General features: G+C 45.4%; 1 pseudogene; it reads left to right on the top strand.

Annotated features, from left to right (window-relative positions):
• The first annotated feature begins 810 nt into the window (after positions 1 to 810).
• Positions 811 to 9,126, top strand: LOC101630863 (annotated as a pseudogene).
• Positions 9,127 to 9,685: the final 559 nt, after the last annotated feature.

Below are 9,685 nucleotides of genomic sequence, written 5' to 3'. Positions count from 1 at the left end.
ACTAAGTGATGCCCTCCAAATCCAGACAATTGATATTATAATAATTTTTTATTTTAAGATTATTGATTAATTAAATGCCTCTTTCTGATATTAATGTAGATAAGCAGATGCTGATTTAAGTATCAACATAAGTGTATCTATCTATATACAGATATAGAATTTAAATGTAATTATATATTTACATCTCAATTATTACATAATATTATATAATTTAAAAGACTTTAGAGATGATTTCACTTTTCCTTCTTTCCAGTCCTTCTAAAAAAAAGTAACTGGCAAGGCTGTCCCTGGTAGTGCAACAGTTTAAAGCACTGCATTATGAAGCTCTCTGAATCCACTGCAGCAGTTCTATCCCCTGCCAGGGAGCTGACCCACATGGTGTGGAAGACCTCTTATGACCCGCCCGGTGTTCCCCTCAGCATTGTAACTTGGTTGTTCTGCCTGTTCTGCTCCCCACTCTGTCTCTGGTGAATCCTCTCACCCACCACACCTCTGGCCTGTACCCCAGTTCTATAAGCATAAATAAACAAATCTTTAAAAAAAAAAAAAAGTAACTGGGTCTCAGAAACATTCAAAGCTGACCTGAGATAAGAAACAAAGAAGTACTGTAGCAAAGAATTATAAGTAAAAAAGTGTTACTTGAGGATTTCCTGGATGCATTTGTCAAGGGGATGATTGGGAGAGTTGAGGTACTTTGCAGTTGAGCAGCTGGAGGAAATCTCCAACTTGTGTGAATGCACTCCAGTTCACCAGCCATTATACAACCCAGCCCTGAGGTGAGCAATCCTTAAGATAACAGCAGAAGGTAAGATGGTTGTCACCTCAGAAGATAAAATGCTAATTACTTCAGAGCCAGAGTCAACCATGCTGGCTGGGCAGCAATGCCTAGGGGACATTCAAGGGTGAGAAACTCCTAAAAGTGCCAGGGCATCTTTAGGAAACACATGGCATCACAGAGGGAGCTCAGATTGGGCTTTAGAAAAATTAGGCAAAAGCCCACAGTGCTGCTAGGGAACTGTGTTGCCCCAGTCACTTAACCCCTCTGAGCATCTAATCACACCCCTCACAGGGTATCCGTGAGGGCTAAATGAGACAATATTAACTTCAATACTTGTCCTAGCACAATACATATCAGGTATCCTTTTCTTTAAGATTTATTTATTCATTCATACAGAGCTGGGGTACAGGCCAGAGATCGGAAGGTGAGAGGATTCACCGGAGACAGAGTGGGGAGCAGAACAGGCAGATCGATGAAGTACACTGCTGAGGGGAGCAGCGGGCGGGTCAGGAGAGGTCTGCCTTGTCATGTGGTCACCTCCAGGGCAGGCGGGAATCGAACTCATGCGGAAGTGGCTTTAGCTTCTCAGTGCTGTGCTTTAACCCGCTGCACCACCAGGGAGGGCCTCAGGTATCCTTTATCTTTCTTCTCTCTCCCCTTCCTCCCTGACATTACTCCATAAATTTGTATTATACTGTATTTCAGCCTCCAAGAAGAACGTGTAATGGGACCTGCCATATAAGAATTTATGAAAGTCTTCTTTGATTCTTAAAACATAAAACCTAGGAATTAAAAGGAGAATTGAGAAGATTTTGGTTGAACCGTTGACTCAGTTCAGGAATTATTTTCACCACCTACCTGATGGTTCATCTGCAGGCACCATGCTCAAGATGTCACAAGGAAGTCAACCTTGTTTCTGGACAGTCGCTTAATGATGAATTAATCTAAATCTGCCTCCATGTAAATCCCACCATTAGTCTCAGTCATAATTCCAATCCATAACCACTCATGTTCCGTATAGTAATGTAATAGAATAAAAAGAAATGTTCCTTTTAATTTGTGTTAAACTACCTTCTTGGAGCATTTTGATTATTTCATGAAAATCCAAGAGGGTAAGGGATGTGCCAGGTTGGTTTTATGCGTGTGATCGCACTGAGCACGGCCCAGCTCATCTTTTTGCCATCTTGAGTTGGATAACTTTTTTCCTTCATGAGTCCTCCTTTTTCCTCATCATCTCTGGACGTTCTCATCCCTGCAGTTCTGTTCTTAAACATGAAACCCAAACTGAAAAGAGCACTACGGATTCAGTTTTGCTTCAGGTTACATACCTTCATTTCTCTTTTCATTCCTTCCTTTTGTTCCTCTTCTCACTTCTCCTCCATCTACCTGTCCTTCTATACATCTGCCATTCCATCTCAAACATTCCACTCAAAGCAGAAATACCAGCAGACGCTTCCTGTCTGACAATGCCCTTTAATGATGGAATACTGTAAGCTCCAGGCCTAGAGCAATGCCAGTCTCACTAGCTGTTAAAAGAACTTATTGACCAACTTCACGTATGACCCCAGAGGAGGGCATGTACCCCAGCAGGGGGCCAGTTTACACCCAAGCCAGAATGTTAGACCACGTCGTTTCCCAACTATTCTCACCAACCACATACTCACATACTCACAGGATTAAATTCCACAGCTCTACAGTGAGTGTTCCTAAGAAAGCCCATTGAGCTTGCATGGATTGCCCGCACATCTAGTCCACAGCAGGCACCTCGCAGCCACCAGGGCTTCACTCTGTCAGCTTGCCCAGTTCTAGAATTACTGGTATCTCTGATTTTTATGTTGTGGGCCCCATCCAGACCCCTCTCCTCCAGGCCCTGTTTCTTGTGACTGTCTCAAAAAGTTAGTATTTGAAAAGCCAATTTTTGTGGTCTTGTTCTTTGCCTTTGTGCAAACTTCTAAATCCACATCTCCTGTCAAAGTTGGTATCTACAGTCCTTCTCCTAAGTATTCTCATCTTCTGGCTATTTTTTCTTTTTCTTTTCCTTTTGCTTTATTATTGATGTAACATAGTATTATAATATAATATTGGTTTTAGGTGTCCAACTGTTTATCTCAACATTATATATTATGATCCTTACCAAAAGCCTAATTTCCATTCATCACCATACAATTGGCCCCTCCCACACCCTATCCTCCTTCCCTTCTGTTAACCACAATTTTGTTCTCATTGTCCAAGAATGGGTTTTTGTTTTGTTGTGTTCATTTGTTTATTTTATTTCTTTATCTACCATGCAGGAATGAAGTCATAGGGTGTTTGTCTTCTCCCTGACTTCTTCCACTTTACATAATGTCCTCTATTGCAAAACGTCATGTCTGTGCAATTTAGTAAAATTGCTAAATGCATCCTGAGCAGAAGGTGCTGGAACCACACTCAGTTACAGGCCAACTAAAACCCAAGCATGCCCATCTGTTGCAGGCCTGCACCCCAGATGCTGTGGCCAGCATGGACAGTTGAGGTTTGAAAACCACTATCCCACCTCTGTCACTCTGGGTTGACCACAGCAGAAATATATCTGAAGGAACAAGTCAAGTATTCTGAAGATATACAGGAACTCCAGACACTCTTACTCCTTGTCTTTGTCCTAAGATAAAACATACAGACTCTCAAGTTGTCTTCCACAACTAGTGTCAGTCCATCTTTCTCTAGTCTCATCCCTGCCATGAGTCTAAGATGTTTGCCTTTTCATAAACCACTCTTGTCCCTAACAACAGTGCTCTTCATTGCAAACCTACCATGCACTGCTTGCTTTGCAACACTATTTGACAGATCCTGCAGTTCCCTCGGCAAGACAGGTTTTATTTTCCCCCCTTTTAGATGAAAAAACTGAGGCTCCACGAATTTTGTAATTTCCACATGATCTTTGTTAATAAATGGCCAAAGTAGGATTCAAATCCAAGTTGGACTCCATAGCCAAGGTTACCAGACTTTTGATCATAGATGTCCTGAGACCCCCAGAGTCTGTTTCCAGGAAGGCAGGCCTGAATTACAAAGCCCCCACACTCTAGGGAAAGAAACCCATGAGAAATATTACATAGAATTGGAAGACTCAGCCTGGACTTCTCAATTGGAGTGGAAAACAGAGTACCTCCCAGAGGCACTCAGAGACTCCTGGCAATGACTGAGAGCGCTGTGGCAATTAGTGGCCAGGGCAGGTTATGCTAAACTGTAAGTGGGCTTGTGCAATGACAAATTGCCCTATCAAATGCAGTGGCGCTCCCACAACTGAGCCCAACTTTCTCATTTTACAGATGAAGAGGGATTTGAATGACTCCTCCCTAAGAGAACTAGGGGAAATATTTTTTTCTGCTCAGTGAGGTTTTTCTCCCCCTTTTCCCTCCAAAAAAAAAAATGTCATAAAGGTTGTTGCTTTGCCTTAAATTCTACAAGACTGCAACATTTCCTAGAAATGGGAAGGGAAGTGGTATTCTTTAAAAGTGCCAAACCCTGCCTTGATGGAGGGCTTAAGGCAGATCATCTTGCTTTCTTTCTGGAAAAAAAAAAGAAAAGAAAAGAAACGACATCAAAAAAGCCTGGAGATCAGTGGGATTGGAGGAAAGTGGATTGGGGTTCAGAGTGGCTGAGTAAGCTGACCAGAGTCACACAACTTATTCATTCATGACTGAGGCAACTTAGCTCTCCCAAGCTAAAGAGAAGTCTTCACATTTAGCCACACATGAGTGGCAAACTGGGCACCTTATATAACCCCTCTCTCTGGGACCCCAAATCACACCTCAGGTTGACTAGAGACTCCATCAAGATTTTAGCTTTAATGAGATCAACATGCTTTTCTTGGAGACTTAGCTCCTCATGTGATCTTTTCAACCAAATCACTTTTCCACCAGAGTCAGCCAATAGAAGCTACTTAAGGTTATGATTACCAGGAATTTTTGTTTTGTATAAGAGTACCTAGGCTGCCTAAAAAATATGAAGATATAAAGAAGGTCTCTCTCATTGTAAAGTGGAATGGAAAGGGATGTAGAACATTCTTTCCAAACTATAACTGTATCACAATCTTGCCTCACCTAAGTGAGATTTTAGGGCTTGTTGAAGAAATGGACTTTTGTCAGGTGCTTTTGATCAACTCAAATAGCCTCTGTTTTCTTTCTAATTACCTTTCCATTGTTTAGGATAGGGAGGAGAGGAAACAACAGGTTAGATAGAGGCAGAGAAGTCAGGGAAGATGCTGATTTAGTTTAGGCTCCCAGGCCCTCAGAAAAATAGGAAAACAGAAAAGAAAGAGCCACCATGCCAAAAGTTCTGCCCCTTTGGCAAGTTGTGAAATCGGCAAGTTGTGAAATCCTTATTGACTCACCCAGAAGTAGCCAGGCTGGGGTCCCCTTTTGCTCATTGACTAGCAGTGATCTGGGCAAATGCTTTAATTTTAACATGGTTGAAGCGCAAGTTCCTCATATTTACAACCTCTGTAGTTATTTTCATCTAACAGTGCTATCTTTAATAACAGACATAGAAATAAAGTACCTAGCACATAGTAGGCACTCAGTAAGTAAAAGCAGCTAAGACTGATTCATTCACTCAACAGTGGAATGCAGGAGATGGGTTTGGGTGGAGTGTTCACAAAAGTTCATCACCTCCGAAGCTCTGACTCTGATGCTGTCAATCTCTTTTTCTTCTAAGGAGTTAGAGGAAGGTGGGGGAACAAGGAGGGGAATTTTCAGGGTAACAAGACTAATCAGGATTTCACCATCAAAGCAAATATATTCAATTAACAGCTATTAAAGGAGCATTTTCTGGCACTGTGCACAATGAAGGCCATTCTATCTAGTGGAAATTAATCTTAATTATTGGTACCTGCATACATACGTGCAAAGGGAAGCAACTCACATTAATCTACATTAAACTTAATAGCAGTCCGTGTATTATCTATTCTGAGTCAAAATTGACTGCTGGCCCCTGCATAGATATCTGCAGTGCTAACTCAAGTAATTACAGTGCAGTGGGTCTCAAAGACACAATTTGTTCCCTATATAATAAATCAGCCGCTAGAAGCTTTTTATAATTAAAAACCAAAAGGAAAAAAATAGAACTGTATAGGCAAATGTCATTTTCTTCTAAGGCAAATTAGGAGAAAAGCAATTGTGTCTTCTTGTTGACTAGTTTGAAAGGAGAAGGAAACACCTATTTGTAATGGAATCGCAGAGACCAATACAGTGTTAAGCTTTTAGAACTATGGAAAAGAATGTTTAAGAACCTCAAATTTAAGAAATCCTGAGAGTCTGGTCAGTGTGTGTGAAAGATATGCCTTTAATTCACTGGAATTTTCAACACTGAGTCAGGATGGAAGGCTAAGTTGACATGAATAAATTATACTTAAGTGGTGATCCCCTCCACTAACCATGAGAAGAAAAAGAAAGATGGCTTTGTTGTCTTTCCCTCGGCTGCCCACAGCCCTTCACATTGGCCCATCTTGCACTCATTAAGTCAATTTCTAGAGGTTGCCCTGCCTTCCATAGTTCTCCTTGTCTTCTGTCATCTCTATTTACAGAAACCATGATCCTCCCCATACTTCAACTACTTCTGTTACACAGGACTTTTCTTAGCTGCCCAAACTCAAGTTCCTACTTGTGTTCTATGACCTCCCAGGTCATCGAATTCAACCTCTACTCCAGCCAGTGTTGCTTGAATCATGGCATGCTGCCACCATAGAAATGGTGGTGATTAGGTGGCAAACACTTTGGTCTGGTGCTTACTGGTAGGCATATCTTGGTCACATTCCACATCGGGACAACAGTCCTTGTGACCTGTTGCTATCAGACATAAGTTCATCCAGGTCAGATTTTTCCAGACCAGCATTCTGCCTTCCCCTATTATCTAGATTATCACCCCACTGCAAGGCCCTTTCTAAGCCTCTACCTCTTCCCTGTGCACTCTCAACTCTCACTTGTGGGACCCCTCCACCTCAGCTTTCCCTCAACTCACCGAGTCCCTTCCAAGGCCCACCATGTCCAGCTATTGAGGTTGTATTTGTAATTACAAACTAAAGGTGCCCTCAGAACTGTGCAAGACAGTGACCTTGACAGTGACTTGCTTAACACCCTGTTGCTGCCATCTTGCCTCAGTCTCGATTCTACCCTGTGTCACCTCCAAGGTCCCCATCCCCTTGCCATAGGTGCTACCCTGCTCTCCAGCCCCAGGAATCTTTCTCAGTCAAAGCCATTCCCTACACTGAGGAGCCTCACTGCAAGTCCTTCCTTTCCAATCCCTGGTCTAGAACTTTTCAATCAGGAAAATCTGCTGGGTCCAGATAGGCACCCAGATACCCGGGAACTATGGGGCTCCCCTGAGCTGGCCTCTGTACCCAGAACATCCCATAGCCCTATCCCCCAAGTTCTGCTCCAGGCCCAGCAGAGTCTTGAGCCAGAGCCCAAGGAGCCACCAGTCTCACCAAGCCCCAAGGTTCAGCCCACCCAGGAGCTCCCTACCCATACATCCAAGCTCTGCATTGGGGACCTGGACTTCTCAGATCTGGGAAAGGATGAAGACCAGGACATGCTGGACATGGAGACTGCAGAGGCTGCCACAGGAACCCCACCTCCGCCACCCCCACTGCCCCTGCTCTCTGGAGGCCCCCTCCTCCTCCTGTCCTCCACCCCACACCCCTACCTCCTCCACCCATCAAAGGCCCATTCCACCACCTCTACCTCCAGCTGCCCCTCTTCCCTCCTCAGCACCTGACAGCCTAGCCCTCCCCACCAAGAGGAAGACAGTAAAACTCTTCTGGCGAGAGCTAAAACTGGTTGGGGGCCATGGGGGCTCTGGGAGCCACTTTGGGCCCTGCCCTACCCTGTGGGCTTCACTGGGGCCTGTATCAGTGGACATGGCCCCACTGGAACACCTGTTTGAGTCTCGCATCAAGGACATGCTGCCTTCCAAGAAAGCTAGTGAGGGCTGCCGGACGATAGCTGTAGTGCTGGACCCCAAGCGCAGCAATGCCATCTACATTGGCCTAACCACACTGCCACTTGTCCAAGTCATTAAAGCTGCCCTGCTTAAACTTTGATGAGTTTGCTGTCAGCAAGGATGGCATTGAGAAGCTATTGACCATGCTGCCCATGGAGGAGGAGAGGCAGAAGATTGAGGAGGCCCAGCTGGCCAACCCTGACATCCCCCTGGGTCCAGCTGAGACTTTCCTGATGACCCTCACCTCCATCGGAGGCTTGGCTGCCCACCTGCAACTCTGGGCCCTTAAACTGGATTATGATGGCATGGAGCAGGAGATCTCAGAGCCACTGTTTGACCTCAAAGTGGGCATGGAACAGCTGGTGCAAAATGCCACCTTCTGCTGCATCCTGGCCACTCTGCTGGCTTTGGGCAATTTCCTCAATGGCTCAAAGCAGCAGCTTTGAGCTGAGCTACCTGGAGAAGGTGTCAGAGGTGAAGGACACGGTACGCTGGCAGTCACTGCTGCACTATTTCTGCTCCTTGGTGCTCCAGACCCCACCGATTCCTCCGATCTCTGCTCAGAAATCCCTGCTCTGACCCGCTGTGCTAAGGTGGACTTTGAGGAGCTGAATGAGAATCTGGGACAACTGAAACAGCAGAGCTGGGCAGGTGAGGAGAGTCTTGGGGGCCTAGCCAAGCACGAACTGGCGCCAGCCCTGTGTACCCGCCTTATCCACTTTCTGGGCCAGTGTGCCCGCTGCGTAGCCAGGTTGAAGGTGGTGCACCGCCGTGTCTGCAACAGGTTCCATGCCTTCCTGCTCTACCTGGGTTACACTGCACAGGCAGCCCGGGAAGTGCGCATCATGCAGTTCTGCCACACTCTGCGTGAGTTTGCACTGGAGTATCATACTTGCTGGGAACAGGTGCTGCAGCAGCGAAGAAGCTGGCCATGTACTATGAGCGTAACAAGACCCGGGGTTGCATGATCACCTAGACAGAAAAGTTCTCAAGTGTGGCTGGGGAAGCTCCCTGCAACCCATCTGTCCCACTGGCAGTGGGCAGCGGGCCAGGCCGAGGGGATGCTGACATGAAGAGCCTGCTGACCAGCAGGCCTGAGGACCCTACATGTGCCCGCCGCAGCAGAGGCATGGTCCAGAGCAGTTCCCCAATTATGGCCACTGCAGTGGAACCCTCCACTGCACCCCCAGAAGAATCCCCAGGCTCCAATTTACCTAGTGACACCTCTGGTGAGATCATGGATCTGCTGGTGCAGTCAGTGACCAAGAGCAATCCTCGGGCTTTAGCTGCCCAGGAACGGATGTGGTTCCCGTGGCAACCACAAGTCTTTGAGACGCACGCTGAAGAGTGGACTCGGAGAGGACCTGGCCTAAAAAGGGTCCTGGCCTAGAGGTCTGAAGGTGCTGCCCCCAGGACACCAGTAAGGGACCTGCCTGCAATGAGAGACTGCAGAGGGAGACCACAGCAGAATTCTGGGCCTCTTCTCAACTCCAGGGCCACTCAGTGGCCAGTAACTTGAGCAGTATTAGTTATATGTGTCTGTCTGGTTTTGTACATGTGTGTATGTGCATATGTGTGTGTGCACATGTGTGTGTGTGTGTGTGTGTGTATGAACCCCCTGAAGTATGGGCCATAATAAAGTTCTCTTAGCCTAAAAATAAATAAATAAATACTCACTGTTAGGATTTTTCCATCTCTACCCTCTACGTGTATGTTTAGCTCTTGCTGTCTGTTTTATTCCCCGTTATTCCCCGTATTTAAGAGCATCATTAAACATAGATTATCCATCAAAAACCATGTATGTGTTCCCTGTAGAAATTTAGAAAATATGTAAAAAAAAAAGTTTGGTAACTACCAGGGGTTGCTTTCCTTTATCTTTCCATAAAGTCCTTTTTTTCTGTGGGTAAATGGAATGCATTTTAATTGATAAAG

The sequence above is a fragment of the Condylura cristata genome, unplaced genomic scaffold, assembly GCF_000260355.1.
Source record: "Condylura cristata isolate star-nosed mole 26May11 unplaced genomic scaffold, ConCri1.0 scaffold00002, whole genome shotgun sequence".
NCBI lineage: Eukaryota > Metazoa > Chordata > Mammalia > Eulipotyphla > Talpidae > Condylura > Condylura cristata.
This window is presented reverse-complemented; position numbering and strand designations above follow the sequence as displayed.